The following is a 20,514-nucleotide window of genomic DNA, read 5'->3' as shown; positions in this document are numbered from 1 at the left end:
GCTGTAGAGTGGTCAAACGCTACCCGCTGATAGTGGTCTCGGAAGAGGGTCAAATGGCGCGTGATCGAGTGTAAGGTAAGGAAAGCGTATCGGGTGGAGAATCTGATCGGTGGTGCAGCAGCTAGCAGGCGGCAGCTGCGGGTGGTTAAGTAGGGCACGGGCATGCAGGCGGCGTCTGCGGCCAGTCGTTGCCCCGGCAGGTGGGGCAGCCCGCAGCGCCGCAGCCGCTGCTATATAGGCGCACCCCACCGCACCGCACGTCGCACGCACCTCGCGCCACGCATCTCGCGTTGCTCACGCAGGTACGTACCGCGCCTCAGCCACCCGCGCTATGCGTCTCTGCTTCTGCCGGACGGCTCTCGTCTTCACAGGTCTGTCGACTGTTGGCTGATTTGCCCTTCAGTTTTGTTTACAGCATAACTATCATAACGAAAAAAGCTGGAAAACGTTTCTGTATGCGGTACAGTTTTCCGGTGGTGCAATGTTTTATCTACATCAGATCAACAGTAAGAACGAAAGGGGAGTCATTTCTGGAAACCCAGTCCGCAGCTCGTGGTCGTGCGGTAGCGTTCTCGCTTCCCGCGCCCGGGTTCCCGGGTTCGATTCCCGGCGGGGTCAGGGATTTTCTCTGCCTCGTGATGACTGGCTGTTGTGTGATGTCCTTAGGTTAGTTAGGTTTACGTAGTTCTAAGTTCTAGGGGACTGATGACCATAGATGTTATGTCCCATCGTGCTCAGAGCCATTTGAACCATTTGGAAACCCAGAATCTACTCTGTAGGAATCAACATGGATTCCGGAAACAGCGATCGTGTGAGACCCAACTCGCTTTATTTGTTCATGAGAGCCAGAAAATATTAGATACAGGCTCCCAGGTAGATGCCATTTTCCTTGACTTCCGGAAGGCGTTCGATACAGTTCCACACTGTCGCCTGATAAACAAAGTAAGAGCCTACGGAATATCAGACCAGCTGTGTGGCTGGATTGAAGAGTTTTTAGCAAACAGAACACAGCATGTTGTTCTCAATGGAGAGACGTCTACAGACGTTAAAGTAACCTCTGGCGTGCCACAGGGTAGTGTTATGGGACCATTACTTTTCACAATATATATAAATGACCTAGTAGATAGCGTCGGAAGTTCCATGCGGCTTTTCGCGGATGATGCTGTCGTATACAGAGAAGTTGCAGCATTAGAAAATTGCAGCGAAATGCAGGAAGATCTGCAGCGGATAGACACTTGGTGCAGGGAGTGGCAACTGACCCTTAACATAGACAAATGTAATGTATTGCCAATACATAGAAAGAAGGATCCTTTGTTGTATGATTATATGAAAGCGGAACACTGGTAGCAGTTACTTCTGTAAAATATCTGGGAGTATGCGTGCGGAACAATTTGAAGTGGAACGATCATATAAAATTAATTGTTGGTAAGGCGGGTGCCAGGTTGAGATTCATTGGGAGAGTCCTTAGAAAATGTAGTCCATCGACAAAGGAGGTGACTTACAAAACACTCGTTCGACCTATACTTGAGTATTGCTCATCAGTGTGGTATCCGTACCAGGTCGGAGATAGAGGAGATAGAGAAGATCCAAAGAAGAGCGTCGCGTTTCGTCACAGGGTTATTTGGTAAGCGTGATAGCGTTGCGGAGATGTTTAGCAAACTCCAGTAGCAGACTCTGCAAGAGAGGCGCTCTGCATCGCGGTGTAGCTTGCTGTCCAGGTTTCGAGAGGATGCGTTTCTGGATGAGGTATCGAATATATTGCTTCCCCCTCCTTATACCTCCCGAGGAGATCACGAATGTAAAATTAGAGAGATTCGAGCGCGCACGGAGGCTTTCAGGCAGTCGTTCTTCCCGCGAACCATACGCGACTGGAACAGGGAAGGGAGGTAATGACAGTGGAACTTAAAGTGCCCTCCGCCACACCGTTGGGTGGCTTGCGGAGTATAAATGTAGATGTAGCTGTAGATGTTAACGTTCCTTCGATGATGAGGTCATGAGAGACGAGGCACAGTTTCAAATTGAGAGAATGATGGGGAAAGAAATCGGACGTGTCCTTTTCAAAGGAACCATCCCAAAATTTGCCTTCAGCGATTTAGGGAAACTACGGAATATCCCACTCGCGATGGTCGGATGGGGATTTGTTATGTCGTTCTCCCGAATGCGAGTCCAGTCTCCTAATCTCTGCCCCACCTTGTTCTGTCTCAACAGTTTGGACACTTTATGGTTCCTTTAAAGTCAGTATCGCAATTAGACTGTTTTTTTTTTTATTTGCAATGTTACCCTTACACTTGATAATGGCAACTTAAAGCCGAAATCATGGCCGTGTAAATGTAACATTCCAAATAAAAAATAATAGTTCAATGGCGCTACTGACTTTAAATAAATATATTATGACTTTGGCCACACATTATGAAAAATTTATTAACTTTATGGTTCATTCGCCAAGAATTTCAATGACGTTGCCGGTTATTAACATTGGTTTCATAGCCGATCGTGTTTGTGAAACTTGTCTATTTAGCGTAAAAATGCCGGATTTTTTTATTTTCTTCATTAATTACTTGCAGCCGAAGAAGTGATTTTTTTAGTGGCGGGCTTAACGCCAATTTTGATTCTTCTGGTAAGAATGCAAGAGTTCAGAGTCTCTCGTCAGTGAGAGCATTATTGCCGGAGTGGTAGCTTAGTTGAGAAAGGATCAGGGAGGATGTGCGCGACGTCTACTCGAGGAACGACCGCGAGGGTTAACTAAGTGTCTCAGACGAATACTGGGAAACCCAGCTCAGGATTTGAATGCCACCCCGAGTCTAGTGCCCCAACCACGGATCCAGCTTGCACTTTTATCTTTCATTTTTTGTGTCAAATAGTGTATTCCGTGTGTTTTTTCTCTAATCTACGCGCGTATATTCACCTCTATGTGGTTGCGTCATTGCCTTTACTTCCTCAAAAAATAATATTTTCTTTGATTTAAATGAAATGGCTCTGAGCACTATGGGACTTTAATATCTGTGGTCACCAGTCCCCTAGAACTTAGAACTACTTAAACCTAACTAACCTAAGGACATCACACACATCCATGCCCGAGGCAGGATTCGAACCTGCGACCGTAGCAGTCCCGCGGTTCCAAAACGTTTTCTTTGATTAGTAAGTTCGGTTAGCCATAGTCCTTACTCGCAATCCTGTTTCCTTCTTGGTACTAATTCTTACATTTACATTAAAAAAACTAAACTTAAACTCCGTTCGAACGGGTCATGAAGGCCCAACGGTACCGACCGGCCCCCGTGTCATCCTTCAGCCCACAGGCGCCACTGGATGCGGACATGGAGAGGCGTGTGATCTGCACATCGTTCTTCCGGCCGTATGTCAGTTTACGAGACCGGAGCCACTATTTCTCAGTCAAGCAGCTCCTCAGTTCGCCTCACAAGGGCTGTGAGCACTCCGCTTGCCAACAGCGCTCGGCGGACCGGACGGTCACCCATCCAAGTGCTCGCCCAGCCCGTCAGCGCTTAACTTCGGTGATCTGACTGGAACCGGTGTTACCACTGCGGCAAGGCTGTTGGCCCTATACATTTACATGAACCTCTAAACTCCACATGTCACTTTATGGCGTGTGGACCCCGAGTACCGCTACCATTTCCACACTTTGGTGATCAGTTCGCAAGTGTTGCGGCGGAAACGTGACTGGCGGTACTTCCCGGAATATCTTAGATTTTTCTCGTAATGGGCATTTCGCATGTTGTAAGTGGCAATAAGTAAGACGCTGTCTCATTCTTCCCGGAACGTATCCTCTGGGAATTTCAGCAATAAACAATTACGTGATGCACAACGTCTCTACATCCACATCTACGCAACTACTCTGAAATTCACACTTAAAATCTTGACAGAGGGTACATCGAATCACCTTCAGACTCTTTCTCTACCGTTCCATTATCGAACAGCGCCCGAGATAAGCGAACACTTCACCCATTCCGTGCGACCTCTTTTCTCTTATTTTACTACAATGATAGTTTATCCCAATGTACGTGGGTGCCAACAAAATACTTTCGCATTCTGAAGAGAAAGATGGTGATAGAAATTTCGTGAAAAGACCTCTCCGCAACGAAAAACGCGATTGCCACCCCAACTCGAGTACCCTATCTGTGACACGCTCTCTTATTTCGCGATTATACAAAACGAGCTATCTTTTTTTGAACTGTTTCTATGTCTTTCGTCAATACTGCCTCGTGAGGATCCCATACCGCGCGGCAATTCTTCGTAATAGGACGGACAAGCGTGGTGTAGGCGGTCTCTTTCGTAGGTCTGGTAGTCCGGCTCCACAGCCCCATAGCGAAATGCCATGCGAGAGACCCGGATTCGTTTCCCATCTGGGTCGGAGATATTCTTCGCTCGGGATGGGCGTTTTGAATTATTTTCATCGTCTTTCCACCCACACTTACAGGTAAGTCGCCAAAGTGGCGCCGCCAGGCTGCCCGCACGTGGGCCTCCCTGCCTAGCCACACGCATTATCACTGTCACTAAATTTGGTGCATCTACATCTACATCTACATGATTACTCTGCAATTCACATTTAAGTGCTTGGCAGAGGATTCATCGAACCACAATCATACTATCTCCCTACCATTCCACTCCCGAACAGCGCGCGGGAAAAACGAACACCTAAACCTTTCTGTTCCAGCTCTGATTTCTCTTATTTTATTTTGATGATCATTCCTACCTATGTAGGTTGGGCTCAACAAAATATTTTCGCATTCGGAAGAGAAAGTTGGTGACTGAAATTTCGTAAATAGATCTCGCCGCGACGAAAAACGTCTTTGCTTTAATGACTTCCATCCCAACTCGCGTATCATATCTGCCACACTCTCTCCCCTATTACGCGATAATACAAAACGAGCTGCCATTTTTTGCACCCTTTCGATGTCCTCCGTCAGTCCCACCTGGTAAGGATCCCACACCGCGTAGCAATATTCTAACAGAGGACGAACGAGTGTAGTGTAAGCCGTCTCTTTAGTGGACTTGTTGCATCTTCTAAATGTCCTGCCAATGAAACGCAACCTTTGGCTCGCCTTCCCCGCAATATTATCTATGTGGTCTTTCCAACTGAAGTTGTTCGTAATTTTAACACCCAGGTACTTAGTTGAATTGACAGCCTTTTGAATTGTTCTATTTATCGAGTAATCGAATTCCAACGGATTTCTTTTGGAACTCATGTCGATCATTTCACACTTTTCGCTATTTAGCGTCAACTGCCACCTGCCACACCATACAGAAATCTTTTCTAAATCGCTTTGCAACTGATACTGGTCTTCGGATGACCTCACTAGCGCTCTCATATAAAACGCAGTCTTTGGTTCGCCTTCCCCAAAACATTTTCTGTGTAATCCTTCCAATTTAAATTGTTAGTAATTGTAATGCCTTGGTAATTTAGCAGAATTTAAAGCCTTTAGATTTGTGTCATTTGCCGCGCGGGGTATCCGCGTTGTCTGAGGGGTTTGTCACGGTTCGTGCGGCTCCTCCGTCGGAGGTTCGAGTCCTCTCTCGGGCATGGGTGCGCGTGTGTTGTCTTTAGCATAAGTTACTTTAAGTTAGATTAACTAGTGTGTAAGCTTAGGGACCGATGACCTCTGCAGTTTGGTCCCATAAGGTGTTACCACAAATTTCCAAATTTGTGTCATTTATAACGTAACCAAAATATAACGTATTCATTTTAGTACTCATGTGGATGACTCACATTTTTTTCTTTGATATTTAGAGTCGATTGCCACTTTTCACAATAGCCGGCCGGAGTGGCCGAGCGGTTCTAGGCGCTACAGTCGGGAACCGCTAGACCGCTACGGTCGCAGGTTCGAATCCTGCCTCGGGCATGAATGTGTGTGATGTCCTTAGGTTAGTTAGGTTTAAGTAGTTCTACGTTCCAGGGGTCTGATAACCTCAGCTCTAAAGTCCCGTAGTGCTCAGAGCCATTTGAACCATTTTTCACAATATGGCTCTGAGCACTATGGGACTCAACTGCTGTGGTTATCAGTCCCCTAGAACTTAGAACTACTTAAACCTAAGGACATCACACACATCCATGCCCGAGGCAGGATTCGAACCTGCGACCGTAGCAGTCCCACGGTTCCGGACTGCGCGCCTAGAACCGCGAGACCACCACGGCCGGCTTTTCACAATACACAGATACCTTGTTTAAATACTTTTGCAATTGGTCTCTCTTGCATCAGCTTCCACTGTAGTTTAATGAACGTCTCCGTGACCTTTCGCGGTAACGAATGAACCCAACATGAAAAACGCAGTTCTTTCTTGAATGAACGTGGTGTCACAGTGTTTAGACACTGGACTTACATTCTGGAGCACCTTGGTTCAAATTCTCATATCGTCCTCCAGACTAAGCTATGTCGTGATTTCTTTAAATGGCTAACAGTGTAATACTGGGAGCCGGCCGAAGTGGCCGCGCGGTTCTGGCGCTGCAGTCTGGAGCCGCGAGACCGCTACGGTCGCAGGTTCGAATCCTGCCTCGGGCATGGATGTGTGTGATGTCCTTCGGTTAGTTAGGTTTAACTAGTTCTAAGTTCTAGGGGACTAATGACCTCAGCAGTTGAGTCCCATAGTGCTCAGAGCCATTTTTTTTGTAATACTGGGATGGTTACTTTGATAGGGCGCTGTCACACTTCCTCTCTTCGAACTTGTGCTCTGTCTCTAATGCCGTCGTCGTCGACAGTTCGTTAAATCCTAATCTTTCTTTTCCGTTCTTCTTTGGATCTTCTCTGTTAACCGTTCTTAGTATGATTTCAGGTTGATTAGCAATACTCACGAATTGGTCGAATGACGTGTCTCTAAACCCCCCTGTCGTGGGTGAATTACCGTTCCTTAAGATATTTACAAAGAAACTCAGCCAGCGCCGGCTTTTCCTACAAATAGCTGTACGCGTCCGTTTGATTTTAATTATATCCCGACAAATTCTCCTATCTTCATTACGGTTGTTTCTGTATACATTGATTAACTGAGTGTTAATGTTTGTTCAAATTAGTACGTGAATAGACTGCGAAGATACCTTGAGATCGAATTCCCTCGCCTTTATAATATAGTTTTTGTAATAAAGTACCCAAATGACGTGAAGGGGGAGATCTAACCCCGGAGGGTGAGGAGAAAGGTTATGTGTTCAGAGTCCCTTAGCTTGAAGATCACCAGTATAAAACTAGAAGCTGCATGAAGGCATAAGAGATTGATGCTTTTCTATAAATGAGACATACTCTGCCAGAGTGCTGCAATGAGAAGCAGGATAACCTGTAGAGGACTGAAAAGCTGTTGGTTGACCCTTAACGTAAATAAGTGTAACGTAGTGCGTGTAAATGGGCAGAAAGGTCCATTACCGATTGACTGTGCTACTGGAGATGAATCACTGAGAAAAAAATAACAACCATTAATTATCGAGTAGTTTAGTGTTCGGAGTGACCTAAAGTGGAACGAATGCATAGAATTACAGACAGAAAAGGCATATGGTAGGCTGAGGTTCATTCCAAGAATACAATGCGAGTGTGATTCATCCGCAATGGAGGTGACTTACAGAACAGTCGTTCTGTGTGTGGACCTCTTGCCAGCTGGGTTTAATTGAGGAGAAAGAGAAGATGCAAAATAAAAAAAAAACTGCTTTTTTCTTCATGGGTTTATTGGGTGGCCGCGAGGGCATAGCGAATGTGCACACGGAACGCATGTAACAAGATGGCTGCAGTACATTGTGGAGATAAGTACTATTAAAATGCTGAGTGTGTTCGTTCTAACAAGGGAACCTTCCCAACGCACCCCCCTCAGATTTAGTTATAAGTTGCCACAGTGGATAGACCTTAAAAAACTGATCACAGATCAATCGAGAAAACAGGAAGAAGTTGTGTGGAACTATGAAAAAATAAACAAAATATACAAACAGAGTAGTCCATGCGCAAGATAGGCAACATCAAGGACCGACAGAACACAGGAGCGCCGCGGTCCCGTGGTTAGCGTGAGCAGCTGCGGAACTAGAGGTCCTTGATTCAAGTCTTCCTTCGAACAAAAAGTTTAATTTTTTATTTTCAGACAATTATCAAAGTTCAGGCACTCACACATAATCAACTTCGCTCTACAAAATTCCGGGACATGTTCAGATTTGCTTGGACATATGCAGGATTTGACGGTATACACACGAAAATTTGAAAACGTAAAAAACATGTTTTGACAGAGCACAGGGAAAAGTGTGCGAGTGTGAGACTTTTAGATTCATTTGTTGTAGTTTATGTGACAAACTCTTATGTTTTCATCACTTTTTTGGGAGTAATTATCACATCCACAAGAAAACCTAAATCGGGCAACGTAGAACAATCTTTTTACCCATTCGCCAAGTGTACAAGTTAGGTGGGTCGACAACATACTCCTGGCATGTGACGCACATGCCGTCACCAGTGTCGTATAGAATATATCAGACGTGTTTTCCTGTGGAGGAATCGGTTGACCTATGACCTTGCGATCAAAAGTTTTCGGTTCCCATTGGAGAGGCACGTCCTTTCGTCTACTAATCGCACGGTTTTGCGGTGCGGTCGCAAAACACAGACACTAAACTTATTACAGTGAACAGAGACGTCAATGAACGAATGGATAGATCATAACTTTGCTAAAATAAAGAAAAATTTTTCGCTTGAGGGGAACCTCGAATCAATGACCTCTCGTTCCGCAGCTGCTCACGCTAACCACGGGACCACGGCGCTCCTCATCCTGGAATGTCCATGATGTTGCCTATCTTCGCGTGGACTACTCAGTTTGTATATTTTGCTTATTTTTTTATAGTTCCACACAACTTCTTCCTGTTTTCTCGATTTATCTGTGTTCGGTTTTTCAAGGCCTATCCACTGTGCCAACTTATAACTAAATCTGAGGGGGGTGCGATGGGGAGGTTCCCTTGTAAGAAGAGAGTAATCACACTACTTCTGTCTACATGCATCCCGCGAAATGAACACAGCAGGAAAATCTGAGAAATTAGGGGTGTTAAAGAGGCTGATACACAGTCATTCTTCAATGCACCATTCATGAATGGAACAGGAAAGGGGGAGAAATGATAGAAATGTCTCACTACACAACCGCCACACACCGTAAAAGGATTGTGGGTTATAGATGTAGATGTAAACGGAATACTAGCGTTTAACGTTCCAATAGAGCACAAGGTCAGATTGGCCAAAGACAGAGGAGGTCTATTCAAATGAACCATCCCGGACATCGGCTTAGGTGATTTTCAGAAACCACGGAAAAGCTAAATGCGGGCAGCCGAACGTGAATTGGAACACCGCTCGCATAGAATCGCAGCCCTAGCTCTGTTAAACAACGACTCGGTCGTGACATTATTGAGGAAACATTACTGCTTTTGCTTTGGAGCAAAAACACGTGGAACCCGAATTCAAAATGACCGCAACGAGGTTTGAATTGTAGAATGCAAAACACGCACTATTTCCATAAACGATTTTTTACGGAGATTTATAAAGAGGTGTTCCCTGTTAGCCGACGGAAATAAGGTTTGATTAGAAACACTTAAAAATAAATTTTTGAAAGTGATGTTGGTATTTCTTAACGTTAAAACAGTGCGAAACCATTGAAATTACATACACTACTGGCCATTAAAATTGCTACACCACGAAGATGACGTGCTACAGACGCGAAATTTAACCGACAGGAAGACGATGCTGTGATAAGCAAATGATTGGATTTTCAGCGCATTCACACAAGGTTGGCGCTAGTGGCGACACCTACAACGTGCTGACATGAGGAAAGTTTCCAACCGATTTCTCATACACAAACAGCAGTTGGCCGGCTTTGCCTGGTGCAACGTTGTTGTATGCCTCGTGTAAGGAGGTGAAATGCGAACCATCACGTTTCCGACTTTGATAAAGGTCGGATTGTAGCCTATCGCGATTGCGGTTTATCATATCGCGAAATTGATGCTCGCGTTGGTTGAGATCCAATGACTGTTAGTAGAGTATGGAATCGGTGGGTTCAGGAGGATAATACGGAGCTCCGTGCTGGATCCCAACGGCCTCGTATCACTAACAGTCGAGATGACAGGCATCTTATCCGCATGGCTGTAACGGATCGTGCAGCCACGTCTCGATCCCTGAGTCAACAGATGGGGACGTTTGCAAGACAACAACCACTTGCACGAACAGTTCGACGACGTTTGCAGCAGCATGGACCATCAGCTCGGTGACCATGGCTGCGGTTACCCTTGACGCTGCACCACAGACAGGAGCGCCTGCGATGGTGTACTCAACGACGAACCTGGGTGCACGAATGGCAAAATGTCATTTTTTCGAATGAATCCAGGTTCTGTTTACAGCATCATGATGGTCGCATCCGTGTTTGGCGACATCGCGGTGAACGCACATTGGAAGCGTGTATTCGTCATCGCCATACTGGCATATCACCCAGCGTGATGGTATGGGGTGCCATTGGTTACACGCCTCGGTCACCTCTTGTTCGCATTGACTGCACTTTGAACAGTGGACTTTACATTTCAGATGTGCTACGACCCGTGGCTCTACCCTTCATTCGATCCCTGCGAAACCCTACATTTCAGCAGGATAATGCACGACCGCATGTTGCAGGTCCTGTACGGGCCTTTCTGGATACAGAAAATGTTCGACTGCTGCTCTGGCCAGCACGTTCTCCAGATCTCTCACCAAGTGAAAACGTCTGGTCCTTGGTGGCCGAGCAACTGGCTCGTCACAATACGCCAGTCACTATTCTTGATGAACTGTGGTATCGTGTTGAAGCTGCATGGGCAGCTGTACCTGTACATACCATCCAAGCTCTGTTTGACTCAATGCCCAGGCGTATCAAGACCGTTATTATGGTCAGAGGTGTTTGTTCTGGGTACTGATTTCTCAGGATCTATGCACCCAAATTGCGTGAAAATGTAATCACATGTCAGTTCTAGTATAATATATTTATGCAATGAATACCCGTTTATTATCTGCATTTCTTCTTGGTGTAGCAATTTTAATGGCCAGTAGTGTATGTTACTCGTCGTGGGACAATTATTTCAGGTGCTTATCGGTTATAATGGGTCAAAATGTGTGCTAGCGCGGGAATGTGGCTCTGGATAGATGGAGAGGAGCTGATAGCAGGCTGAAGCTCTGAACTACTGCGTGAGGTGTGATCGGTCGAAGTACTACCTACAATGCGCAACTGTATGCGTCTGAGCTCCGATCGATGAATGTGGGATTTCGATTTCTGAATAATTCGAACAATTTCAGCAATGCCTCTTAATAAACTGCCCGAAAAGTACTTTAAAAGTGTTTTGGTGAATTATATCGGCGATATCTCTAATGAAACATTCCTCCGGCATAGATTAAAATATGTGCGTATACAGGAATATACATGGATGCTACCTTATGGTTAAGAATACGTCGACGGTTTCCAAACACAGCAACGAAAAAAGGAAATGCAGATTCAGATTTAACGTCACCTCCACAGCATTAGAGACGGAGCACGGGCTCGAAATGGGGGAAGAAATCGGTCGTTTGTTTTTCAAAGTAACAATGTCGACACTCGTCTTAACTGATTTCGGGTCACTACGGATAATCTGAATCTTAATGACTGGACAGCTACCAAGTAGACGCAATGGCTGAAGGCAATCAGGTGGATGCAGTATTTCTTTGCTTCCAGAAAATAGTTAACTTCATACCACAACGATACTTATTAACGAAAGTACGATACTATGGGGTATAAAATCAATTTGTGAATAATTTGTGCATTTCTTGGTTGAGAGGGCACAGGATCCCGGATGGAGAGTCGTCGATAGATGTAGACATAACTTGGTAAGTTTCTCAGGGAAATATGCCTGGGTGCTTGATCATGTCGTATATTGTGACCCGGCAGTAACCTCAGACTTTTTGCAAATGGTGGAGTTATCTATAATGCAGTTATATAGCAAAATAGCGCGACAAATATTCATTCGGATCTTCATAAGATTTCCCACTGTTCAGATATTGGAAACTTGCTTTTAATATATAGAAATGTAAAATTGAGCACTTTAAAAAACGAAAAAAACGTAATAGTCTATGACTAAAACGTCAATGAATCACAATTAGAATCAGTCAACTAATGAAAACACCAAGGTGTAACAGTTTGTGGGATATTAAATGAAATGACCCCGTAGGCTTAGCCGTAGGTAAGGCGGTCGCAGGCTGCAGTTCATTGGTGGATAAAGGGAAAGAGCAGTCAGCCTAAAATGGAAGGACTCACACCAAATAAAACTAACAGGAGATATTGAACGTATACAAAGAAGGGTAACACGAATGACGAGACGTTTCTTTGACTGATGGGCGGGCGTCACGGAGATGCTGAAGAAAAATTTAACTGGCAGACACGATCAGTGCACGAATACCTACTTACACAGATACAAGATGCACAGTTAAGTGATGAATGTAGAAATATACATCACCCTAAGTACTGATTCAGTATGGACCGCAAAGACAAGTTAATACTAACTAAAAATCTCACAGAGGCATTGAAGCAATAATTCTTCCCATGTTTCAGACGTGAATGGAACGGGAAGAAAGCATTATATTTCGTACTATGGGAAGTACCCTCTTCCATACACTTCACTGTGGTTTGCAGATTTTAGATGTAGATGTAGACGGAATTCGATCTCCGATTCTTTAAAATGCGTGTCCTATGTCTTAACCACTGTGCCACCTCGGTCGGGTACAGAAATAACATTATGACAAGGTGCGTCCTAGCAAGTGTCATTAATAGGACCGGTTGCGTAATCTATGAATAAATCAACCCAACACTAATCCTATTTGAATTTTCTATTGACATGAAGAGCGTTCCCAGGAGAGCGCTTACACATAGTTGATTGATTAGTTAAGGACATGGCCGTGCTATCAATGAAGGAGTCTTTTCACCAGCTACGTAGAATAGATCGTAGGTGCTAGCGAAACTACAGACCTCTGAATGGTTAATTTGCGTCTCGATCTTCCATGCTGATTTAAAGTACAGTGTGTTTTTGCGCCGCTGAGTCTAATTATTCAGAGATTATCTGAGGCTGACAATTTACAAACTAATTACTTCATCAGCGTAAGAAGCCAACGATTATAACGTAATTCTGAAAATAAGTAAAAGATAGTGAAAGTAGGTATTTATTGAACAGATGCTTTGGACTTAATCCCAGAAAATTTGCTCTGTCGGTAGTTCATTTCATTTTGCTGTCTATCCCACTTATTGTCTGTTATTCCTGGCTGCAGGGTAATATTACCAAATTACTCTGTGAATTACGCTTGGAACTGCAAAAATTACACCACTTATGAGAAGTGCTTATAGCAGTGGTGAGGCCTTAATGGTCCGCATCGGACAATGGGTAGGCGGCAGTTCTGAGTGATCTCGGCTATTTCCTTCCTTTTATATATATAGCTGCGTCGCTCGCAACGTCAGTGTAGTGTAAGTTGATCCGAGCAGTGAACAGCTTCCTGCGATGTCTCTGTCTGTGCTCCTAAAATGGAATCTATCCTTTCTATCAAAGGTAAGACGCGTGATTTGTCTTTTGGCTTCTCTCTGTTTAATAAGACACATCGAATACTGAACGCGATAACAGAAAGCATTGAATATTTCGGTTACTAAATCTGTATACTTACGAGCTGTTTATGGGTATTCCGTTCCCAAGTATGGCAAAGATGAAAGGGTTCTGTCAAATAGTGTTTCAATACAGTACGTATGTGAGACACATGTGGTGTTACCTGTTCGTTGTTTCATTCGTAACTGTAGTTTACATTGCAAAGTGATATTTGTGCTTTTGTATAATATTAAGTACAGTATCTGTTTTCCTTGCTTATCGTGCAGTTTTACGATCCACCACTGAGAAATAACTACAGTTTTTCAGATGCAAGTTGAATGATACTTTCCGACTTGTTTTAATATTTTATTTTCATCTCAACATGGATTCATCCTTTATTGTGATACTGAGCAAGATACCACAACAGTATTCGCATTTTTCTTACCTATCTACTGTACTTGGGATTAACTTCGTTTTTACAGACAGAACAGTTTCTCCTGACCGAAAGGGTCGAGCAGGTAATAGACTGCAGCCTTCTTCCGGCATTCACCTAAACTGATTTATGGGAGCCATTTAACATCGAAAGCAGAATGGAGATATCAGGCTAAGACAGCTGAAGACAGCCGAGGAATATGCAGCAACTCCGTTCATTAAGGCTGCCAGTATTGCCGGCAACGATCCTCATGCACTAGATCCGTGTTTATCGTTTTTGTTAGTATAGCTGAATCCGAATACTTCAATGATTTTACAGTCAAAGAGTAAAGTTGATCTCTTTACATAGCGTAGAGCGACTCGAGTACCTCGGAAGTTTGTATATGTATTTAAATTGGTTTGCAAGTGTTCTAAATTCTTTCTCAGTTACGTGTTGCGCATAAGTTTTAGGATTTACAGCAGCTGAGGAAGAACTGTTCAACAAACTTAATTAGTTACACAAATTTTGTTGTAAAAGAAGTGGAATGTAATGCAAATTATTTTAAATAGTCGGTAACATCAGCACGTGGTATTCACATAACCGATTAACATTAAACTGCAACAAATCACAGTGCACAGTTTCTGACACGGAACTCTTGTAAAAGGAAAATTTTACTGTAAGAATGTGGTCTAACAAAAATGGTTCAAATGGCTCTGAGCACTATGGGACTCAACATCTTAGGTCATAAGTCCCCTAGAACTTAGAACTACTTAAACCTAACTAACCTAAGGACATCACGCACACCCATGCCCGAGGCAGGATTCGAACCTGCGACCGTAGCAGTCCCGCGGTTCCGGACTGCAGCGCCAGAACCGCTTGTGGTCTAACAGTCAGTGACGTTGATCATATTAAATTGTTAAAGACTGTTGGTGGATGAAAATCTTTCTTGGAAGTATGACATCTCGTGCAGAAGCTGAGTATAGCTATCTTGAGTATAAGAAAATTTCTCTGACACTGAAACGCAAAAAAGAAAAAAAATTACTTTGTTTGCTTTCACGCTAATATCTCTTATAGCATCATATTTTGGGGCAACTCTATTCACTCGTCAAGAATACTTTTAGCTCAGAAAAGAGCGGACAGGCAGATCTGCGATGCCAGTTCGCAAATTTTATGTATGCCGTTGTTCAGGTGCCTCGAAATTCTAACTGTACCATTCCTGTACGCATGCTCTATCAAAGGATTTGTTGTTGACAATAGTGACTTATTCAGAAGAAACTGCAACACTCATTCATAGAACTAAAGACGAAAAAGCATTTCTTGAAGCGTTGTACCGAAGGGTGTATACTATTCAGCAGCTTTCATTTGCAGTAGACTTCAAGCAAAACTTGAAAGATTGAGTAATAAACCAAAGCTCTTAAAATCTAAGTTGAAAGGTTTCCTTGTGTCACACTCCTATTATGTACAAGAGGTCTTCGCAATGGTGGAGAACGCTTCTCTGTAATGTTGTAATCATTTTTCGTATATTCTGTCATTACTTTTCCCGAATTTTATAAATTCTTTAATTTCGATTGTTTATAAATTTCCTAATCATGATTTCGTAAACGATGTACTGATCATGACAATGTCATGGCTTTGGCTCGCATGATCTCACGAAAACCTGATAAATAAGTAAAATAAAGTAAGACAACTGCTCATTGTCCCTTTTGTGAAAAGACTACGTAACAAAGACATTATTATCACACAAGAATTATTCGCGGTAACATTATTAAAACAACTATGCCTGCATTCATTTGCAACTATTTACAGCCTCTTAGAATGTGCCAATCAAGGACTACTGAGCCGGAATTTCAACCGACACATCCCAAAAGCGAGTCCTTCATATTGTAATGAATATATCCGCTGGCTCCTTTCTCCAAAATGTTTTCGCCCTGTAGAGTGAGAGGTCGGATCTTGTAGCAGATAAACGCTTATGTAAAGGAGTCGCTTCGGTTTAGAAGGCGTATAGATTCGTGATGTAATAAAATCATATATTTTATTTGGAGGGCCGTATTTATGCTAATACTAATTTTGTGAGTTCATATAAGGCATCAGAATGTTGAGCTTGGTTCTATTTTCTAATTGTATATGTAGCTTGGAAAATTTACTCACTTTTGTCCGTCGATACCGGAGAAAATGAAATGTAGTTGCTGCATCTGCGTCGTGTATGAGTTAGTAGGGGTGGCCATCATTAGCAACCAAATAGTGACAGTACACAACTGAGAAAACTGCAACTATAAATATGTAAAATGTGATGTATATGCGTGATACTTCTCTTTAACGTCTTCAATATAGATGACGTGTGTCGATAAAATTCTCTTTCAAATCGAGAAATGTTACGTTTGGAGGCCACTCGATAGGATATCTTCGATTTATATGTCTTCCACGTAGAGTGTCATCCAAGAATGTTTTGATATTTCAGTGACAGTGAGATACTAGGTAAATTATTCATTATTTAAGCATCTCCACAAAGGAAGGGAATATCGATGTTTGAAACTTATCGACAAACAGCTGAGTATCTCCATTTGCGTCCAAATTTGTACTTTGCAAGCCACCGTCCGTTGTGTGTGTCGAAGGGTGTAGTGTGTTACTTGAATTATTTTTGCTCTGTCCTGCTCCATACGGTCCTGGTGTACGGAGAAAAGGTTGCCAGCGACCCTCTGTGTTAGCCAGAATTTCACCAATTTTGCCACCATGACCATCAGGCCACATGAATGTTGTAGGAAGTAAAAAGTTTCTTTGCTGGTACTGGAAAGTGGACTCTCGTAACTTTGATAGGTCACTCGCGATTCGTTACGTACATTCTGTAGCGTCTACCACTGGAATTTGCAGAGCATTTCTAAAATGGTGTCGTGCTGACTAAACAACCAATTTGCTACGAAACGCCCAGCTCTTTTTTTAATTTTCTCAATCTCCTTATGACTATTTGGTGAAGAGTCCAGACCACTGACAGTGTTCAAACAACAACCGTAAACAACCTCCTTCGTGATTCAATGACATTTTCTTAGAGCTGTTCACATAATTGACAGTCTGCTGTCTTCCTTCCCCACGGCTGGATATATATGGTCATTCCACATCAGATCACTCGGAACAGATGTACTTAAATACTTTCAATACTTGACGGATGTGACTAATTGCAGTGACTGACGGTTTATTGTGTATTGTGTAGCGGTTGTTTCCACATATTTACGGTCGTTCTCTTCTTTTTCCTAGTCTTATTCTGCGTCTTCACAGGGTCGGAATGTCACTCTGGATTTGGCTATGTTAGGGTAGGGCGTGGCCGGATGCATTTCCTGTGCCCCCCCCTCCCCACATCGCACAGGAGGAATTTGTGTACTCCATCTGTCTGCGTCTAGTGTTGTCCCACGTGACACTCTGTGAATGTTTTCGAAACGTTTGCAAATCGCGTAATTGAGGGGGCACGTGGGTACCACTCCGGTGTTCACCTAGTCGAATGCGGGAAACCGCATAAAAACCACATCCGGGCTGGCCAGCACACCGGCCTTCGCCGTTAATCCGCCGGGCGAAATTGATCAGGAACCGGCGGATCTCCCCAAATTCCGGAAGCGGCGTGCTAACGCTCACGGTTTTCCGGACCGGTGCATTTACGGACATCACATTTTATTTATTTGTGTTACCCTTTGCACGTAATACTGCGCATAGGTTAAGTCTTTCCGCATTCCGCAAACGACTATATCATCTGCAGAAGAGCCACAGAGGATTACGAAGTTTTTCTGTATTTATATATGCCGTGAATAGTAACCGTGCTACCAAGTATACCATACGTGTTTCCGCTTCTTGTGATGTTTCTCCATTAAGGAAGACAATTTGGGTATTGTTTTCCAGGAAGTCTTCATTTCAATCGTATACGGTATCCTTGTTACCATCAATAGGCAATTTGTTTACTGGGCGACTGCAGAGCGTACTGAAGACCTTCCGCTATTCAAGAAACATCGCTCCCTGTACACTTTTGGACATCATGGACGAACAGGACAAAACGGGTTCTGTAGTAATGTGCATCTGTACCGACACATTCCTACAGATCGGAACGACGTGTACCGTTTATCAAGAGGAACTTCCCGTTGTTATAGCAGTCTACGTCGGACTGTAGCTGGACCATCAATAGGCAATTTGTTTACTGGGCGACTGTGCAGAGCGTACTGAAGACCTTCCGCTATTCAAGAAACATCGCTCCCTGTACACTTTTGGACATCATGGGCGAACAGGACAAAACGGGTTCTGTAGTAATGTGCATCTGTACCGACACATTCCTACAGATCGGAACGACGTGTACCGTTTATCAAGAGGAACTTTCCGTTGTTATAGCAGTCTACGTCGGACTGTAGCTGGAAGAAATGACAGTCCTTCCACATAGTCGATATAAAATCTAGTGTGTATCTGTCAGGTACAGTGTACTTTCCTCTCACTGGCTTTCTGATTTATTTTTCAGTTTTTATGTGGTTTCCCGCATTCGACTAGGTGAACACCGGAGTGGTACCCACGTTATATTAAAATATTTGATTACCGTGACTTTCTCTCGCAACAATGTAAAAATGAGTACTTAGAATTTTTTATGCAGCACCGTTAAGTGTTTTTTATGTCAGTCCCTGTTCCAGACACAATTTTTGATTTTTGACTGTGTTCCTTGCAAGGTGTACGTACCAAAAGCTGGAAAATTTTTAATTTTTAATTTTTGATTTGAGCATATCTGCCCTAAACATTGACTATTACCTTCTCGCAATGTAACTTCACGGCTTTTAAATTTTCATTCAGATGAAGACATCCTTCGAGGTGTCGAAAGCTAGGTAAATGTATGAAACGATTTTCAGCCGGTTGGCTATGTTATTTCTCTGTTGAAACCAATATCCGGCTGCTAAAAGACAGCCACGTTCAAAACTATAATTTTTGACTGAACTAAGTAAACATATTATATATTCCGACTTAAAATAAATCGAAACAGTAGAAATATCGAGATCGTACCAATGGTCTGTCTAACAACAATCACTGCTTTTAACACTCATGCCACAAGAGGCCAATTTTTATTGTTTACTTAATACAGAAAGTACATAAACAACATTCATCTTTAAGGTCTACAAATGAATAAAAATGGAACCAAATCTCAACTTCAACAATATTCGTAGTATTATTTAAATGCTCATGTACTCGAAGTAGGGGTTGTTTAGTTACTTATATTTGGCATACAATACAAAATGAAGCGATGTTAACACCCATATACATATTTTGGAGTCACGTTCTCATTATCTCTCATTCATTGGACAAACAAATACACTAGAAATCAGCTGGTCTGATAACAAGTACACACGGCTGGAGGCAATACTGTAGGAAAAGAGGCACACTTGTGAACGAAAGGAGCTGGATATTTTAAAGTAAGAGGTGGACTTCTAGTGCAAATAACTTAATTTTATGACTGCTACTTTACATGTTCAGGGTCCGCCTGCTTAGTTCGGTGGTTACGTGCTCGCCTTCCATGCAAGAGGGTACGGGTTCGATTTCCGGCTGGGTTGGAGATTTTTTCTCCGCTCGGGGACTGGGTGTTGTGCTGTTCTCATTATCATTTTATCCCCATTCCGGCGCGCGAGTTGTCGAATGAAATAAGACTCGCACTTGGCGGCTGAACTTCCCCGAATAGGGGCCTCCCGGCCAACGATGCCATACGCTCATTTCCATTTTTTTTTTTGCATGTTCAGGTACTTGTGGTTGATGATTTAAGCTCGGATAGTCAGATGTTGAGAACCTGACTCCCGCAACGCACCTATCTGTTAATATAGCTTTATTGTTTATTGTATGCTACATAAATATAGCAAACGCACGACTCGTTAGCTGTTTATCTGTGTGAGACTGCAGAAAACGGACTAACATTGCCACCGACCAATGACTCGTTCAAAGTGCCTTTGAAAGTTGGTACAAAGGAGGATGAGTTTGTACTCGCATGCAACAGTGTCAGCTTTCCCAAACCGCAACCACTACTTTTCCCTGATGTAGTTTCTCAGTCGCCTTACGATGACCAGCGTGTCCCATTCAGTCCATCACAAACAGTTCGGGGAATCCAAGTCGTATTCACTGCATGGCAGTCAGATTTGTTGACAATTCAGCTACATAATTCAGTAGAAAAAAGGGAGAGATAAGATTAGGATTTAGCATCCCTTCAACCACGACGTCTCTGGTTTTCTTTTAAAAAAAGTAAAAAACATCATTGTAGAAGGAGCTCAAGTCAGGATAGGACAAGAATAATGTAACACTTCGGCCTTTTTCTGATCAATTCGCTTTAAGCGATTAAATAAATTCACGAAAAACCAAAATGATAATTGAATTCTATTCTTACCGAAAGCGCATCCAGAGTGTAAACAACAGCACTATCTCACTCGGTTGCATGACTCTGAAAAGGTTGCTGGTTAGTCAACACGCAGACAAGGAATTTATAAGTAACAAAATGGTTCAAATGGCTCTGAGCACTATGGGACTCAACTGCTGAGGTCATTAGTCC

The 20,514-nt window shown here is 43.2% G+C and overlaps 1 protein-coding gene and 1 pseudogene across 1 annotated transcript in view; one reads left to right on the top strand and one right to left on the bottom strand.

The window, feature by feature from the left end:
* Positions 1 to 275: 275 nt before the first annotated feature.
* Positions 276 to 20,514, top strand: part of LOC126249777 (uncharacterized) — a 53,833-nt gene continuing 33,594 nt past the window's right edge. The window contains exon 1 of the mRNA XM_049951460.1: positions 276 to 302. The gene's annotated coding sequence lies outside the window, so the exon portion shown is untranslated. The remainder of the gene's footprint in view (positions 303 to 20,514) is intronic.
* On the bottom strand, positions 3,438 to 3,555 carry LOC126250428 (5S ribosomal RNA; annotated as a pseudogene).

Source organism: Schistocerca nitens, chromosome 3, assembly GCF_023898315.1.
Source record: "Schistocerca nitens isolate TAMUIC-IGC-003100 chromosome 3, iqSchNite1.1, whole genome shotgun sequence".
NCBI classification, from domain to species: domain Eukaryota; kingdom Metazoa; phylum Arthropoda; class Insecta; order Orthoptera; family Acrididae; genus Schistocerca; species Schistocerca nitens.
This window is presented reverse-complemented; position numbering and strand designations above follow the sequence as displayed.